We start from the raw sequence: 20,157 nt of genomic DNA on the forward strand, positions 1-20,157 counted from the left end.
TTGTGGTCTTTGACTTCCTTGACTGCCCCACGAGAAATTGGGGTGGTTCCTCCAACCTGCATTGTAAGTATTACTATATCGATTATTTTGAGGTCGAGGATTATTGCCTATGTAATTTAATTACTCGTTATCGATGTTTTGGCCATAAGGTCGGTATTCCGAATGGCTTGTTCCACCTCCACTTGCTTCGTACTGCATTACTGGGTGAACTTGTGAAGAACTAAGAAAACCATCAATCTTTTTATTCAAGAGTTCTACCTGATTAGAGAGCATGGTGACTGAATCAACGTTATAAACACCGATTATTTTCGTTGGCTTTGTCCTCATGACTTGCCACTAATAGTTATTCAATGAAATCTCCTCTATGAACTCATACACATCTTTAGGTGTTTTATTATTGATGGTTCCGCCAACAGCTGTGTCAACCATTTGCCGAGTCAAAGGATTCAGGCTATTAAGGAATGGTTGAACCTGAAGCCAAAGCGGTAACCCATGGTGAGGGCACCTTCTTAAAAGGTCCTTGTATCTCTCCCATGCATCGTAGAGTGTTTCTAAATCCATCTACACAAAAGAAGAGATATCGTTACGTAACTTAGCCATTTTAGTCGATGGAAAATATTTTAATAGAAATTTTTCGGTCATTTGTTCCCAAGTAGTGATTGACCCTCGTGGTAATGAGTTCAACCACTGTTTATCTTTGTTCCTCAACGAAAAAGGGAATAACCGAAGATGAATGGCATCATCAGAAACACCATTAAGTTTAAATGTATCGCATAGTTCTAAGAAGTTGACTAAATGAGTATTGGGATCCTCATCCTACAAACCATCAAACTGAACAAATTGCTATATCATTTGAATAGTGTTAGGTTTTACTTCAAAAGAATTTGCAGCTACAGTAGGTCTAACTATGCTCAATTCAGTTCCTGTTAAAGAAGGTTTAGCATAATTATACATAGTGCGTGGAGCAGGATTTTGATTAACCGCAATTGCAGGAGGTAGATGATTGTCTTGGTTTTCAACCATCTCTACGGTTGGGGTTTGAGTATCGTTCTTTGTGTATCTTATGCTTCGCCTTATTTCTCTTTGGTTTCTGCGAACTGTGCAATCGATTTCTTCGTCAAAAAGTAGTGGTCCTGACGGGTTTCTTCTAGTCATAAACTATAAAAACCTATCAGAAGAAAGAAAAAAAAATTAGTAAATTAGAATAAAATTAAAAATAAAATTAGATTGAAAGAAAAATAAATAGCTAAAGTAATAAAAACTGAGTGTTCCTAAGATTTTAGTTCCCCGGAAACGACGCCAAAAAACTTGATCGAGTGATTTCGTGAAAGGTTTTAAATATTTATAATTAATCATTCTTGAAACTAACTGTTATCGCGATGTAGGCAAGTGTACTTATCGAACAGTAGTATAGTTTTAGCAAAGACCGGATTGTCGAACCTAAGGGAACTAAAAGTACTAGTAATGACTGTCTTTTTGTTATCTAGCCTAAGAATAAAAATGTTTTTGTTTTAAATAAAAAATTATCTAAACTAAGAATTCACAGAGAATGGAATTGGGGAATTGCTTTTGGGAAAATCGATTGAATTAAGACAATACCTAAGGAAAAATCCACCTAGACTGTACTTGTTATTCTGGCTCCGAATCGGATGATTTATTCATTTAACTTGTTCCGTAGAGATCCCTAAGTTATGTTATTATCCCAATTCAAGACTAATAACGTCTAATCCCTAGATTGAATAATTGAGACTTTTCTCTAATTAACACCCTAGGCTTGCATTAACTCGATCCATGGATCCCCTTATTAGGTTTCACCATAATCCGGCAAAATCTTGTCACCCTATGTTTAGGTGTGCAATCAACTCCGCTTAATTATGACAAATGTACCATTAGACAGGGTCTATTCCTCTTCTGAATAAGAGCTTATCTTGAATCAGTATCCTGGGATATCAAAATAAGATATAAGAACACATAATCAAGAACAAGTTAAATATTTATCATACAAGTCGGAAAATAAAAACAAGATTCATCTTAGGTTTCATTCGCTTAGGTATTTAAGGGTTTTAGTTCATAACTAAATAAGAAAACATCTCAGAAGAATAACGAATACAAAACATAAAGAAAACCCAAAACTCCTGAAGGGAAATTGAGGAGAGATCTTCAATCTTGTTGGTGAATCTGGGTTCTGAGATGGATCAATTGGCTTTCTTGGAGTAATTCCTTACTTCTATTCTGTACCTCCCTTTTCTTCCTCCTCTAAGGTGTATTTATGGGCTTTGGAATGCCTAAGAGCCCTCAAAATTAGCCTTTTTCAAATTGAACTCAACTTGGGCTTGGTAGGGATATGCCCATGTGCGATTACTTCAAGTCGTGCTCGAGCCTGCCAAATTGACACGACCGTGTGGTCTGCCTGTGTGAAGAGGTCCAGGCCGTGCTAATTTCATACTCTGGCCTATTTTCTCCGGTTTTGGCCCTTTTCTCATTCCTTTCGCTCTCCTAAGTATAAAACATGAAATTAAAGTATTAGGAGCATCGAATTCACCAATTCTAATAGGAAATCATCCATAAAATGCATTAAACATGGGGTAAAATATGTATAAATTACGATTTATCAGTGCTCCTTTGTTGTTTGTGAAAAAGAAAGACGGCACAATGAGAATGTGTATAGACTACCGACAGCTTAACAAAGTGACGATCAAGGATAAAGATCCTCTGTCGGAAATAGATGATTTGTTTGATCAGTTAAAAGAGGCTACAGTGTTTTCAAAGATAGATTTGAGATCGGGCTATTATCAGTTACGGGTTAAAGACTTAGATGTGTCAAATACTGCATTCAGAACAAGGTATGGTCACTATGAATTTTTAGTAATGCCCTTCGGATTAACGAATACACCTGCTATTTTTATAGACTTAATGAATCAGATTTTCAGATCGTACCTAGATCGATTTGTTGTTGAGTTCATTGATAATATATTGATATATTCGAGAGATGAAACTGACCATGCCGAGCATTTGAGAGTTGTATTGCAAACTCTGCGTAATAAGAAGTTATTTGCAAAGTTCAACTAATGTGAATTCTGGTTGCGTGAAGTTGGTTTTCTGGGGCATATTGTATCAGTATCAGGTATTCGAGTCAATCCGAGCAAGATTTCTACAATAATGGATTGGAAACCTCCGAGAAATGTGTCTGAAGTCTACAGCTTTCTGGGACTAGCTGGTTATTATAGACGATTTGTGAAAGGCTTTTTAATGATTGCAACTCCATTGACGAGATTACTTCAGAAAGTTGTAAAGTTTGAATGGTCCGAGAAATGTCAGAAAAGTTTTGATCAGTTGAAGGTTCTTTTGACTGAAGCTCCAGTGTTTGTACAACTAGAATTGGGTAGAGAATTTGTGATCTACAGTGATGCATCATTGAATGGCCTGGGTTGTGTTTTGATGCAAGAAGGTTAAGTCATAGCTTATACCTCGAGATAGTTGAAGCCACAGGAAAAGAATTACCCAACTCAAGATTTAGAGTTAGCAGCCATTGTATTTGCATTGAAGATCTAGCGTCGTTATTTGTTCGGTGAGAAATGTCATGTTTATTCACATCACAAGAGTTTAAAATATCTGATGACTCAAAAAGATTTGAATTTACGATAGCGAAGATGGCTAGAATTGCTAAAAGATTACGAGCTAGAGATTGATTTCAATCCGGGAAAAGCAAATGTTGTTTCTGATGCATTAAGTTAGAAATCTTTGTTTTCTTTACGTGCAATGAATACTCAGTTGGCTCTATTTTATGACAGATCAATTGTAGCTAAGTTGAAAGCGAGATCGTTGTTTGTACAGCAGATTTGTGAAGCTCAAAAAGTTGATAATGAAGTGTTAGCAAAACGAGCTCAATGTAATTTGAATCCTGATTCAGAGTTTCAAGTTGATTAAGATGACTGTTTAAGATTCAAAGGCCGAATATGTGTTCCGAGAAATTCAGAGTTGATTCAGATGATTTTGAAAGAAGCACATAGTAGTCATTTATCTATTCATCCTGGAAGTACGAAAATGTATAACGATTTGAAACAACTTTATTGGTGGCATGGTATGAACCGAGACATTTCAGAGTTCGTTTCTAAATTTTTGATTTGTCAGCAAGTCAAAGCTGGACATCAAGTGTCGTCTGGTTTATTGCAGCCTATTATGATTCCGAAGTGGAAATGGGATAGAGTAACTATGGATTTTGTTTCGAGTGTACCCCTATCTCCGAGTAAGAAAGATGCAATCTGGGTTGTAGTTGACAGGTTGATAAAATTGGCTCATTTCATTCCTATGCATACAGATTATTCGCTTGACAAGATTGCTAAGTTGTATATCTCCGAGATTGTGAGATTACACGGAGTACCTATTTCTATTGTTTCGGATAGAGATCCGAGATTCACATCGAGGTTTTGGAAGAAATTGTAAGATGCACTGGGTACAAAATTACTTTTTAGTACCGCATTTGACCCACAAACAGATGGTCAATCTGAGCGAGTTATATAGATACTCGACGATATGTTGAGAAGTTGCATTCTTGAGTTCGAAGGTACGTGGGAGAAGTATTTGTCGTTGATTGAATTTGCGTATAACAATAGTTTTCAATTGTGTATTAAAATGGCACATTACGAAGCTTTATACAGTTAAAAGTGTCAAACACCGTTGTACTAGACTGAACTTAGCGAAAATAAGATTCACGGGGTTGATCTGATTAGAGAGACTGATTAGAAAGACTGAATAGAAAGTAATAGTAATTTGTGATAGTCTGAAAGCAGCTTCGGATCGTCTGAAATCTTACGCAGACTTGAAACAGAAATATATTGAGTTTCAGATCGGGGATAGAGTGTTTTTGAAAGTGTCACCGTGGAAGAAAATATTTTGATGAGGTCGTAAAGGTAAATTGAGTCTGCGATTCATCGGACTGTACGAGATTATCGAGTGAGTTGGACCAATTGCTTATCGACTAGCATTTCCATCTGAGTTAGAAAATATTCACAACGTATTTTCATGTATCGATGCTAAGAAGATACAGATCTGATCCTTCACATGTTATTTCCCCGACCGAAGTTGAGATTCAATCAGATTTATCGTCCAGTGAAGAATCGATCTGAATTCTAGCTCGCGAGATCAAAGAGCTATGGCATCGACATGGGGTAGAAGAACCTACGTGGGAACCCCAAGATGCTATGAGAAAACAATATCCAAGCCCATTCACTGGTAAGATTTTCGGGGACGAAAGTCCCTAAGGAGGGAGAGTTGTAACAACACGGTTTTAGGTAAACCAGAATAGTGGTTTTGAGACCATGAATCCGAAATCGTAAAATTATTTTAATATTATTTTCAATGTTTATAGCATGTGAATATGTATGTGTGAAAATTTCGTGAGCAAATTTTATCGTTTAATATCTCAATTTGATAAAAGGACTTAATCGCGTAAAATGCAAAAGTAGCATGTTATAAGTTAAAAGTGCTTAATTGTTATGACTTATTAAATGAAAGGTCCATATGATGTTATTATGCCATTGATAAGGTTAATGGACATTAATTGTCTTATATTATATGTTTTATAATGGTTTTTAATAAGGTTAAATTTGTAAAATGTTTAATAACATAAGATAAATAATAACAAAATAGAAGATTATGTTCATCTTTCTTTCCATAATTGATTATTGAAGAGAAAATAAATCTTTTAAACTCATTTTAGGGTGCGACACTTACAAGCTTGATTAAGTACGGTTTTAACTCGGTTTTTAATGATTTCTATGTTTTTGTGATCGTTGCTAAGTAATCTAGCTAGCCTGTACCCTAATTTTTGAAATTTTTGATGAATTTGTGAGTTTCCATTGATGAATGCTTGAGCTTTTGAATGATTGTTGATGAATTTTGAAAGCTTGATGATAGATATTGAAGTTTTGTAAAGTGATTTTTAGTGAAATTGCATAAAAGGGGCTAATTTTTTAAATGTGTAAAATGTATGTTTAAATGTGTGAAATATTGGTAAATATCGACTGCTATGGAGCCTATAGATATTCGCCTAGCTTGGGTTAATTGAATTTCATGAATTTTGTGTTTTTATGAAATAGGGACTAAATTGAGAAAATGTGAAATAATAGGGTTAATATGTAAAATGTCTCAAATTGTGTGCTTTGGATAAAATTGAATAAATTGAGGAATAAAAGAGTTAACTTTGAATTTATATAAATCCTGAAGGAAAGAAATCAGATTTAGATCAAGGGAAATTGAAAGTTTTCAAGTAATCGATCTAATTTGTTTATTCTGACTACAAGGTAAGATCATATGCAAATAAATATATTTGAATTGAATTATATAGGTTTTATTATCATTGAATTGCTATGAATATCGAATGAGCAAGTACAAGCATGGAACGATGAAGTTGCAACATTTGAAAGTCTTGTACGAACCCTAAGAATAGTATAGGATATTGATGTCATGACATTAGGTTACCAAGATGTAATTACATATAAGACCATGTCTGGGACATTGGCATCGTTAATCAATTTCGTGTAAGACCCTGTCTAGGACAGTGACATCGATATGTGATAACATGTAAGACCACATCTTGGATATGGCATTGTACAAGCTTATGTGATTTCTGAGTATCCTTAATGATTCCGAACGGTTCAACAGGCAAAGCCAAGTCAAGAAAGAATATGTGAATGAGCTAACTGACTTAGGTATGTACGAAGTTCATACGACCATTGAAAAAGGGAAATTTTTTATGAACTTGATTAAGACATTGAATATATATTCAATGAAAAAGGTTTGTGAATTTGAATGAGATTAACAATGTTAAACATACTTAAATTGATATGTAAATGTTCATGTGATGACTTTATTTGTATATGGCTTACTAAGCTTTTAAAGCTTACTTTGTGTGTTCTTTCTATGTTTTATAGATTATCGATGCTAGCTCAGACATCAAGGATCATCAGGAACCATCATCACACTATCGACTACTTGTTAGTACTTTTAGAGCTTTGTATATATGGTATATGGCATGTATAGGCTAGGGTCATTTTGGTATGTTATAAGTTATGATATTAGCCATGAGATTTGGTTTGTAAATATTGATATGTAAGGCCATTTAAGTTGGCTTGAATTATAAGTCTAATATGTGATACATGAGATGTATATAATATCTTATGTGTTGGCTTGTTTTGGATTGAATTATGACATGTTGTGGCTTGATTCTGTGATTTGAAATGGTAAGTTTTGTGGCATGAAATAGGTGATAAGGTGATGATGAAATGCATTTAGAATTTATGCAAGATTAATGATTTTGGTATATTGTTTTCTTATGAATTTGGTTGAGAATTTAAGTAGTGAAATGGTTAATTATGAAATGACATAAATGTTGTAAATTGGCATGCTTTGGTTGTCCATATTTTTGATGAAATTATATCATTTTGATGGCTAGGTGAGCATGAGAAAAGGGAGGCAAATTGGCCTTGCAAATGGCCTATTTTTTTCCAGATGGGTAGAGACACGAGCGCGTGTCTCAGCCGTGTGCGACACACGGTCATGTTACACAGTCGTGTGTCCCCTAGGGTACCCTTCGAATTAAAGTCAGTATACCCTATAGTTTTGACACGGTTTAGACACACGGGCATGTCTACTGGCCATGTGTGGCACATGGGCTAGGACATGGGCGTGTGGTTGGCCGTGTGACCCAAGTTAGTAACCCCTTTAAATTTCACACGGCCTGGCACACGGGCGTGTCTTCGGCTGCGTGGTACATGTCAGTATGTATGCCCTATTTTCAAACAGCCTGTGACACGGGCATGTCTGATAACCATGTGAGGCACATGGCCTGTTCACATGGGCATGCAACCTTTTAAAGTTTGAAAATTTTATAAGTTTCTCGAAGTTTGTGAATGTTATCGGTTTAGTCCTGAACCACTCCTAAGCATGTTTTAAGGTCTCGTAGGACCTTTGAAGGGACAATATGATTGAGATTAATGTATTTTGTTATTGAAATGCATAAATGTTTGTGAATGATGTGTATTGATCAATAATGCCTCGTAACCCTATTGTGGTGATGGATATGGGTTAGGGGTGTTACATTCAGGGTGTCAATGGTAGGTCCATCACAAAGTCCATAGTAATACAGTCCCATTTCCACTCGGGAATCATCACAAGTTGAAGTAATCTGGAAAGTACTTGGTGTTCAGCTTTTACTTACTGACAAATCAGGCATCTCGATACAAACTCAGAAATCTCTCTTTTCATACTCGGCCACCAAAACAATTTCTTTAAGTCGTTGTAAATTTTTGTACTACCCGGATGAATAGACAAACATTCACTATGTGCCTCATACAAAATCTTCTGAATCAACTCAGTATTTTTAGGAACACAAATCGAGCAACCATCGAAACCAATTTGGAAATCTGATTCAATACCCGGCTCATACTGAGCCCTCTTGTCTTGCAAATCACTTTCACTTTTCTGAGCTTCACAAATCTATTGGAGAATAATCGGTTTAGCTCTCAACTCAGCTAAAATAGAACCATCATATGATAAAGCTAACTGGGTGTTCATAGCCCTTAACGCAATTAATGACTTTCTACTCAAAGCATCGGCGACCACGTTCGCCTTTCCTGGGTGGAAGTCAATCACTAGTTCGTGATCTTTTACAACTCCAATTGTCTCCTTTGTTGTAGGTTCAAATCCTTTTGAGTCATTAAGTACTTTAGACTTTTATGGTTAGTGAATACCCGACATTTCTCACCATACAAATGATGTCTCCAAATCTTCAATGCAAACACAACGGTGGCTAGTTCCAAATCATGGGTCAGATAATTTTTCTCATGTGGTTTTAGCTGCCCCGAGGCATAAGCTATTAGCTTGCCTTCTTGTATAAGTGCACAACCCAGTCTATTCAAGGATGCATCACTATAAACCACAAATTCTTTTCCTGGCTCAAGTTTTACTAAAACCAGTTCCTCGTTCAACAATGCCTTTAATTTCTCAAGACTATGTTGGCACGGTTCTGTCCATTCAAACTTTACATCTTTCTGTAACAACCTCGTCATCGGAGTAGCAATCATGGAAAATTCTTGAACAAACCGTTTGTAATAATCGGCCAAGCCTAGAAAGGTTCTAACCTCAGTTACATTCCTTGGCGGTTTCCATTCAACAATAGCCGAAATCTTACTCGAGTCAAATATAATGCCTTCATCCGAAACAATGTGGCCAAAAAATCCAACTTCTCTAAGCAAAAATTCACTTTTACTAAACTTAGCATACAACTGCTTGTCTCTCAAAGTTTGCAAGACCGTTCTCAAGTGATCGGCATGTTCGGTCTCATCACGAGAATAAATCAGTATATCACCAATAAAAGCAATGAAAAACTTATCCAAATATGATCGAAAAATATAGTTCATCAAATCTATAAATATAGTAGGAGCATTTATTAAACCAAAAGGCATAACCAAAAATTCATAGTGATCATACCTCGTCCGAAATGCAGTTTTCGGCACATCAGACTCCTTAATTCTCAACTAGTAGTAACTAGATCTCAAGTTTATCTTTGAAAACACCACGGCTCCCTTCAATTGATCAAACAAATCATTGATCCTTGGCAAGGGATACTTGTTCTTTATGGTCACCTTATTGAGCTGTCGGTAGTCAATGCATAATATCATTAAACCATCCTTCTTTTTCACAAATAGTACTGGTGCACCCCACAGGGAATAACTAGGTCTTGCAAAACCTTTATCCGCTAACTCATGTAATTGAACTTTTAATTCCTTTAATTTTGTCAGAGCTATCCTATACGGAGTAATTGAAATAGGTGTTGTACTAGGAATCAAATAAATACCAAATTCAACATCTCTAATAGGCGGCAATCCGGGCAACTCTTTCGGAAACACATCTAGATCCTCACATACTACCAGCACGGATTCAATTTTCAATTCAGACTCTTTTGTGTTAAGTTTAAAGGCAAGAGAAGCTTCATATCCCTTTCTTATACATTTCTGAGCAGTCATAGAAGAAATCACTATAGGCAAGTTATCCAATTCATCTGGTTCAACCTGAAGAATATCCCCATTTTCACATTTCAATTCTATAACAGCCCAGTTTTAGCTAAATCAGAACAGTGGTTTCGGGACACAAATCTGAGATTGTAAAATTATTTTAATATTATTTTTGGTGTTTACAGCATGTGAATATATATGTGTGAAAATTTCGTGAGCTAATTTATTCGTTTAATAGCTCAATTTGAGAAAAAGGACTGAATCGCGTAAAATGCAAAAGTTGCATTGTATATGTTAAAAGTATCAAATTTTTATGGCTTATTAAATGGGAGGTCTTTATGTTGTAATTAGACCATGATTAGTGAGAGTTGACAAAAATGGCCTTATATTTGATGATTAAATAGTTTAATGACCAAGGGTAAAATGGTAAATTGGTTAATAAGCTAATATTAATTAAAAACAGCACAAAATGGTGGCCATTATTCATCCTTCATCCACCGAAAATCAAAATAAAATAAATCTTGGATAAAATTTTAGGGTTCGGCCATTTGTGTTCTTAATTGAGGTATGTTTTTAGCTCGATTTTTGATGCTTTTTATGTTTTTTGTGATCGTTGCTTTGAGCACTAGCTAGCCCGAACCCTAATATCTGAAATTGTTGATGAATTTTTGAGTTTCCATTCATGAATGCTTGAGCTTTTGGATGTTTGATGATGAATTATGAAAGCTTGGTGCTTGATATACATGTTTTGTAAAGTGATTTTGAGTAAAAATGCATATTAGGGATTAAATTGAGAAAAGTGTAAATTGAGGGGTTAAATTGTGAAATAAATGAAAGTTTTGGGCTACTAGGGGTCTCTAGAAAATTTGGCTAGGCTTGGGTGTAATTAAATTTTGTGTAATTTGTATTTTTTGTGAAATAAGGACTAAATTGAATAAATGTGTAACTTTAGAGGATAATATGAAAAATGCCCATTTATGTGTTTGTGGATTAAATTGAATGAATTGGTGATTAAATATACATATAGATCAAGAAAGAAAGAACTCGGATTTAGATCGGGGAAAATCGAAGGTTATCGAGTAATTGATCTGATTCGTCAATTTCGAGTACGAGGTAAGTTCGTACGTGATAAATGAAGTTACAATTGTGTTTTTAATGCTTTAATAATGCAAAAATTGTATATATATGACTACAATTGTGTACGACGATAAGTCAACTATGTTTGGCACTTAGTGTGCGTTTCAGAATAGCTTCGGCTATAATTAGCACTTAGTGTGCGAATTGGAATAGCTTCAGCTATATAAGGCACTAAGTGTGCGATATTGAGATAGCTATGGTTTAATGTGATGGCACTAAGTGTGCGAGATCGTTATAGCTTCAGCTAATCACTGATGTATTAAGTGTACGGATTCTTAGAACATTGAAAGACTTTCAAATGAATTAATGCATTGAACAATGAGGTGAGAATGAAATAAATAAATATGGGAAAGTTCAAGTATGTACAATACCTATTTTGTAGTTGATACTATGTGTATAAGGCTTGATGAATTTGCATATACATGTTAAATGGTGGTGGATTAGAATTGAATCAAGATATAAGAACTAATAAGTGTTTATTAATTGATGTTTTGTTTTATATGAACTGTTGAGTATAATTGGTATGAACTTACTAAGCTATGACGCTTACTGTGTGATATTTGTCTTTGTTTTATAGAGTGTTAAAGATAGCTCGGACATCGGAGATCATCAGGAACTATCATTACACTATTGACTCAACTCGTTGGTACTTTTGAAGCTTTGTATATATGGTATATAGCATGTATAGGCTAGTGAGTTGATAATATGTTTTGAGAATGATATAGCCATGAGATTTGACTTTCTTTTGTTGAAAATGTTGGCATGTATTTGGCCATTTAATTTGGCTTAAATTATGTGTTTGGCATAGTTATGTGTTGCCTATCTTGGATAGTTGTAAGTTGTTATATTTATGCTTAAAGTATGAAATTTTGAGATTTGATTTTGAGATGATAGTATGGTGTGGTTTGTGATATGAAATAGATGTGAATTTGGTATGTTTTGTATGTGGAATTAAGTAGTTGAATTGGTTAATGATAGATGGCATGACATGAGTATGAATTGGCATGTTTTTTATTGCATAAAGATGTACTGAATTGGTGCTATTTTGGTTACTTTGTGTACTTGAGAGTAGGGTGGCAAATTGGCTTTACAAATAGCCTATTTTTGTCCACACGGGTAGAGACGCAGGCGCGTGTCTCAGTCATGTGCGACACATGGTTATGTTACACGGCTATATGTCCCCTGGGATAGCCCTATGAATTTAAGTTAGTCTTGAGCACGGCCTAGACACACGAGCGTGCGGTTGGCCGTGTGACCCAAGTCAGTAACCTCTCCTATTTTCCCACGGCCAAGGCACACGGGCATGTCTCTGGCCGTGTGGTGTAAGTTATCTATTTTCACACGGCCTAGGACATGGGCATGTCCGGTAGCCGTGTAAGGCACACAGCCTCCTTACACGGCATGTAACCTATGAATGTAAAATTTTTCTCAGTGTTCAAAATTTTTTATATGTAATCAGATTAGTCCTGGACAACTCTTAAGCATGTTTTAAGGTCTCGTAGAACCTTATAAGGGACAATGTAAATGTTTACAAATGGTTTTTGATAATGAATGTATAATTGTATGTGAATGGGATGTGTTATTCGGTAATGCCTCGTAACCCTATTTTGGCGTCTGATATGGGTTAAGGGTGTTACAAATTCAATAAATTTTCTTCCACAATTTACTATCATATCATGACCAATTAACCAATCCATACCAAGAATTATATCAAATTCATCAAACGGAAAAAGCATAAGATTAGCCGGAAGATAGTGACCTCTAATCATCAAAGGACGATTCTTACATACTTTGTCAACTAACACATATTTTCCTAGAGGGTTTGACACTTTTATCACAAATTCTATAGACTCAACAGGCATAGTCATGCTAGATACCAATTTCTCACAAACATACGAATAGGTAGATCCCAAATTAATCAAAGCAAGAACAGAAGTATCATAGAGAGAAAAAGTACCCATAATCACATCAGAAGATGTAGTCTCTTCACAAGCGCGAATGGCATAAGTCCTCGCAGGTGCTCTACCCTTCAGATTGTGGGAATTGAGTTGACTGCCCAGATGTTCGCAAGAGGCAAGAGATGGCCCCTGCTCCTCTCCTTATCGGGGGAGCTGCTACGCTCCTCTTCTGATGCCTTCACGCTCACTCGCTCAGACAAGATGCTGCTAATCATCAAAGCCTGCATTTGTGTCTTCGCTCACAACTGGATCTCTAGGTCCACTCTTGCTACTTGCTCCACTTCTCTGATTTCGCTATGGCCTCCCTCCAGAAGCAATATTACCAGATCTCGTACTCTGGAATTTCTTTTTCTCAACCATCTCAGGACAATCCTTGATAAGATGATCATGTAATCCACATTTAAAACATGTCTGGTTATTCATCCAGCACTCACCAAGGTGATGTCTGCCATAATGTTGACACTTGAATCTATTAGGTCGAGCATTACCTAAACTTGCTATCGAAGTAGTCTGAGCCTTATGACCTGAGTACTATTTCCCATGGTTTCTATTTGAAAACCCAACGGAAGCACTTGATCGACTATTAAACTCTCTTAGTTTCTTAGATGAAGACTAAAATGACTTACATATGTTTCTCTTCTTCAAATCTCAAGACTCTAACTCAGCTTTTCTTTTCTACTTAGACAATTCTTCAGCCTTACAAGCTCTCTCTATGAGCACAACAAGTTCTTTCAGTTCAAGGAAACCAACCAACAATCGAATGTCTTCATTTAACTATATTCAAATCTTTTACACACAATGGTCTTAGTCAGTACACATTCTCGAGCGTATTTACTCAGTCTTAGAAAATCACACTCATATTCCGCTACCGTCATTCGGCCCTATTTTAACTCGAGGAATTCCTTTCTTTTCTAATCAATAAACCATTGGCTAATGTATTTCTTACGGAACTCTTCTTGGAAAAATTCCCAATTAGTTCTCTCCCTTGGTGCAACCGACACAAGGGTGTTCCACCACTGATATGTCGAGTCTCTCAGGAGTGACACAACACATTCCATACATTCCTCTGGTATGCACGATAACTCATAAAATACCCTGATAGTATTCTCAAGCCAAAACTATGCCTTTTCAAAATCATCATCTATACCCGCTCGAAATTCTTCGGCGCCTTGTTTTCGAATCTTATCAACTAGAGATCTATTCAATCTTATGAAGTCCATACCTTGGGGTGGTACATCGATAGGTAGAGGAATAGGCAGGGGTGGAGGGGGTTGAGCGTTCGGGTTCGTTCGAACGAACTCCGTATACCAGGCATCCATCATATGGAGAAAGGCTTCTCTGCCTCCTCCTCGACTAACTGTAGCGTGTCTACTATCGGAAGGAACTACCCCTTCAGTGGGAGCAGGCGCGTTACTTTCAACATCATCCGCCACTGCTTTGTCGGGATCCATTTACTATATGAAAACACATTTTAAAATCATCAGGAGTTGTCACACTATCATAATATATGTATGGCATGTATAGCTAGACTCGTACACATGCTACGTTAGACTGAGAATAGACTAAATCGTAGCTCTGATACCACTAAATGTAACATCCCTTACCCGTATCCGACACCAGGACAGGGTTCAAGCCATTACTGAACCTTAACGTAAGAAAACATACAAAATCGAGCCATAAAATTTCATCCAATTTAAAACCATTTATACATATGCATACCGTCCCTATTACGGGCCTACGAGGATGAAAACAGGCATTGGGAGTGGTTCAGGACTAAACCAAGAACTTTGAAAACATTTGGAAGACTTAGAAAAATTTTAATGGAAACAGTGTCACACGCCCGTGTGGGTAGGCCGTGTGGTCACACAAATGCTCGTGTGGCTTGGGACATGTCCATGTCATCCGTCCGTGTAACTCTCTGCTTATGACGTCATCAACACAAGTATGGTCACACGACCAAGTCACAAGCCCGTGTGCTAGGTCGTGTGGCGAATTAAATTCCAAAAGTTAAGTGCAGACTTCACACAGCTTGGGCATACGCCCATGTCCTAAGGTCATGTCCTTCACACGGCTAAGACACATGGCCGTGTCTCTGCCCGTGTGTTTACTATTGGGCATTCTGTTTTACCTAATTAGGGTACAGAGGACACACGGCTGGATCACACGCCCATGGGGCAGACCATATCTCACACACGGCCTAGATACATGCCCGTGTGTCTACCTATATGGACAATTTTGAAGCTATTTTCCAGGCCATTTGCCACCCTTAAATGCTCACTCACTTATACATTTTTGACGACATGTAACACAACATATTTAGTCACCCAAATACTCACAATCATGATTAATACATGACAGTGTAATGTCAACATATCACATACTCAAACCATCATGCTTTCATACGACATTCCACACCAATTTCATATTTATTCATTCTTATAAACCTACATTCAATCTACTCAATTATAAAATAGTTATGGTCATACCTCTTAGTCCTAATTCATTCATTAAGCATATGTGCCATTTATCACATCCATTACTAACAAGCAGCCACCAACCGCATCACAAAGCCTAAACACAATGCATGCATGCATAAATAATTAGGGTTACAACCCGAAAAGCAAATATGAGCAACATCTCATGGCCTTATAGAAAATGAATCATAATACCATCATGAGCCAACACAATTTGGCTATTCTAAATGACACATAACAAAATGACCAAGTCTCCAATACATGCCATACTCAAAATAATGAGACTAACTATACCCAAATGTCCAATTGATAGTGTGATCGAGTCTCCGACGTCCTTTGATCCCTGAGCCAGCTTGGCAAAACTATAAGAAATGGAAAGGAAGGGGAGTAAGCTTAAAGCTTAGTAAGTTTACATGCAAATAATAAGCAACATAAATCATACAATTAATATAAGGCAAAGTTTCATAAATGTCATGAAGTCCCATAAGCACAAATTTCTCATATGCATTCTTACCACATGTTTATAACATACCGAGCTTTTTACTCATGAGTTTTATGTACATACCTGTACCAACTCGTAGCACATTCTCATAGTTCCCTATCATTGACTTACTTGTCGCATAACTCACTGATCACCCGTTGAACACTTGGAATACTATCGGATACACGGAAAGCTTGCGCATAGTGCCTCATACTAGCCACATACTACCTCATATCACATATCACATATTACACATTCCTCACTCTTGAGCTAATCACAGGCCTGTTCACACAAGTTGACAATCAAGACGTAACTACACGGCTGCTCACACAAGCTGACAAATACCCGCAACACATGCCGGGCTACCCAGCCACCAGTAGAACGTACAAGACCAGCACCCGGGTTCACATAGTCACATATACACATAATCTCATAAGCTCATAATCACAGTTCCTAGTGACTTGTCACATTGTATCCTAAATTATTCCTAAGGTTCAAACGGGATTTTCTCAATGTCACATCTTCGTCAAACTCGTTCACAACATCATTCTCATATACCATAATGCCGTTCATACACTCATCATAACAATTAAATATAGAAATTCATAAATTGATAAGGCATTAAAACATGATACAACATTGCATTATTTACATATGAACTTACCTCTGTACAAAAATAGTAAAAACGGATCTAATCATCGTACACCTTGTTTTTCCTCTGATCAAGGTCCGTTCCTCGTTTTTCTTGCTCTATAATACAAAATTTAGCTTATTCAATACACACATTATTCAAATTCAGTCCATAACTCATATTTTGGCAAAATTATCTTTTTACCCCTAACTTTTCACATATTTACAACTTAGTCCCTAGTCTCATAAAATAAAATGTGTTCATTTTCTTTGTCACTCTAACCTAGCCGAACTTAACACATGCTCATAACAGCCCACATTTTCCTTCAATTTAGATTTTTACTACTCATTTTTACAACTTTTACAGAAAGGTCCTTTTTAAGTATTTCCATGAAAAATCACTTAGTAAAAGTTGTCTAACACACATTAAACATTCATATTCCTCCATTAAACATCAAAATACATACATGTCACACATGGATCAATTTTTAAATATGAACCCTAGCTCAAAATAAGTCTAAAAATAGGTAGATCGACTAATGCCAACTTCAAAAATGTAAAGAACATTAAAAATAGGGCTAGGATGCACTTACTATTGAGCTTGAAAATTGAAGAAAAACCCTAGCTATGGCCCTTTTAAATTTGGCACACTCAAGAAGAAGATGAGCCAATTTTTTCTTCATTTTTCCCTTTTTATTCTTTTATTAACCAAATGACAAAAATGCCCTTAAGGCCTTTCTTTCAAATTTTTCCTATCCATGCCCATTTTTCCATAAAATCAGAAATTGGTCAAATTATTATTTAAGACCCTCTAATTAAAAATCCATGGCAATTCCATGCTCAAAACTTCTAGAACATGTATTTTGCAACTTATTCAATTTAGTCCTAATTATCAAATTGGACACTTTATGCATAAAATTTCTTCATGAAATTTCCACACAAGGATGCAATCATATCATAGACCTCATCATAATCATAAAATAATTATTTCTACTTTAGATTTGTGGTTTCGAAACCATTATTCCAACTAGGCTCAAAATCGGGATTTTACAGGTGCAAAATTATTAGCACTATTAGTGGTAAACTATTTTAACATAGAGGAAATAGACGATACCTGAGCTGATAACGAAGTGAGGTTGTCAACTTCATGAACTCTGGCTATGAGTCTTCCTGAAGCTGTTCAATTTGTTGGCCATTGATAGTTATTACTCGTGATCCTCTCGATGATGTCATAAGCCTCATTATAAGGCTTAGACAAAATTGCACTATTTGCAGAAGCATCTACCATCAATCTTGTATGTACATTGAAACCATTATAAAATGTCTCCAACTGGATACAATGAGGAATCCCATGATAAGGACACTTACGCAGTAATTCCTTGAATCACTCCTAAGCTTCATTCAACGACTCTTCATCCAATTGTTGGAAAGTTGTAATCTCGTTCCTCAACGTAGTATTTTTGCTAGGCGGGAAACACTTAACCAAAAATCTTTCTGCTAATTCTTGCCATGTAAATATGGAACTTAGTGGGAATGAATTGAGCCATGCTTGTGCTCGATCTCGCAACGAGTACGGAAAAAACTTCAACCTCAATGCATCTTCAGTCACACTGGCTATCTTGAATGAATCACTCACTTCCATAAATAATCAAATTTCAAGATGTGGATCTTCCGTGGGCATACCACTAAATTGGCCCACTATTTGGAGCATCTGAAACATCACTGGTTTCAATGCTAATTAGGTTGCCTCAATATCTGACCATCTAATTCCTGGGTTTAACTCATAGAAAAGTGACACAACATATTGTCTGATGCATCGATCCCTATCATCAACAATGAGGATAGGATTTCTTACATGATCGACTTCATTACCTTGGTCTTGATTCTGATTTCCAAGGTCCATCTCGACTTGTCTTTGAGTTGTTCATTGACGTATTCTTTGTCTGAAAGTTTGCTTAATTTTAGGGTCTACAGGGAGTAAATCGATAATTCGATCTATGCTCATAAACACCTGCAAGAAAATCACAAAATTAAAAAGAATAAGTTAGTAATACTAGAAATAAATCAAATTTAAAATAAATAATTTCACGAAAGAAATGACTACGGCAATAGTTGACAATTCCCAGCAACGGTGCCAAAAACTTGTAACACGTAGGTTTGTGCAAGTGTACACAGTCGTTACCACAGGGATTGTATTTGTGTTAAGTCACATAATTTGTAAAATTATATTAACAATTTGGTAAAAAAACACAATTTAGTTGAGAAGTGATGATTAAAATATATTGAACTAAATGCAATGATCCATAATTCAAATTAACCTAAGTATGCAAACATAATTATAACATAAATAAACTAGGACAATTACTTTAATTAAACCCAATTTATTATCAACATGCTTAATAATATTCAGAAAAACATTCTATGGCAACTGATCTTTCATGAGTTTCGAAACCACATTAGGTCCTTTTAGAATCCTTTACTTAGTAAATATGCACTTTACTGATCCTTATTTACTAAGGGTTTTGATAAACCATCAATTATACATATTTTTACCCCATGTTTAATGCTTTTTTTGGATGATTTCTCATTAGAATTGGTGAATTTGATGCTCCTAATCTTTAATTTCATGTTTTATACTTAGGAGAGCATAGAAGAGCGAAAGGAACGAGAAACGGGCCAAAAACGGAGAAAATGGGCCAAGGTACAAAATCAACATGGCTTGGACCTCCTCACACGGGCAGACCACACGACCGTGTCAATTTGGCAGGCTCGAACACGGCCTGAAGTAATCGAACACGGGTGTGTGCCACAGGCGTGTCCCTGTCGAGCCCAAGTTGAGTCCAATTCAAAAAAGGCTAATTTTGAGGGCTTCTAGGCATTCCAAAGCCTATAAATACACCCTAGAGAAGGAAGAAAAGGGAGACGGAGAATAGGGAGTAAGGAATTGCTCTAAGAAAGCCGATTGATCCATCTTAGAAGCCAGATTAATCATCAAGACTGAAGATCTCTCTTCAATTTCCCTTCAGGAGTTTTGGGTTTTTTTTTATGTTTTGTATTCTTTATTCTTCTTAGATGTTTTCTTATTTAGTTATGAACTAAAACCCCTAAATACCTAAGGGGAATGAAACCAAAGACAAATCTTGTTATTATTTTCTGAATCGTATGATAAATATTTAACTTGTTCTTGATTATGTGTTCTTAATTCTTTTTTTGATATCCCAGGATACTGATTCAAGACATGCTCTTATTGAGAGGAGGAATAAACCCTGTCTAAGAGTAAATTTCTCATAATTAAGTGAAGTTGATTGCGCGCCTAGACATAGGGTGACAAGATTTTACCAGATTAGGGTGTAACCTTATAAGGGGATCCATAGATCGAGTTAATGCAACCCCAGAGTGTTAATTAGAGAAAAGTCACGGTTATTCAATCTAGGGATTAGACGTTATTAGTCTTGAATAGGGAT

At 36.2% G+C, this 20,157-nt stretch overlaps 2 non-coding genes across 2 annotated transcripts; both read left to right on the forward strand.

Moving 5' to 3' along the window:
• The first annotated feature begins 487 nt into the window (after positions 1 to 487).
• On the forward strand, positions 488 to 594 carry LOC121209278 (small nucleolar RNA R71). Its single transcript, XR_005904393.1, has one exon. It is a non-coding gene; the product is annotated as a small nucleolar RNA R71 (small nucleolar RNA).
• Positions 595 to 18,039: 17,445 nt separating this feature from the next.
• On the forward strand, positions 18,040 to 18,146 carry LOC121209239 (small nucleolar RNA R71). The gene has a single exon (XR_005904356.1). It is a non-coding gene; the product is annotated as a small nucleolar RNA R71 (small nucleolar RNA).
• Positions 18,147 to 20,157: the final 2,011 nt, after the last annotated feature.

The sequence above is a fragment of the Gossypium hirsutum genome, chromosome A10 (assembly GCF_007990345.1).
Source record: "Gossypium hirsutum isolate 1008001.06 chromosome A10, Gossypium_hirsutum_v2.1, whole genome shotgun sequence".
Lineage (NCBI taxonomy): Eukaryota > Viridiplantae > Streptophyta > Magnoliopsida > Malvales > Malvaceae > Gossypium > Gossypium hirsutum.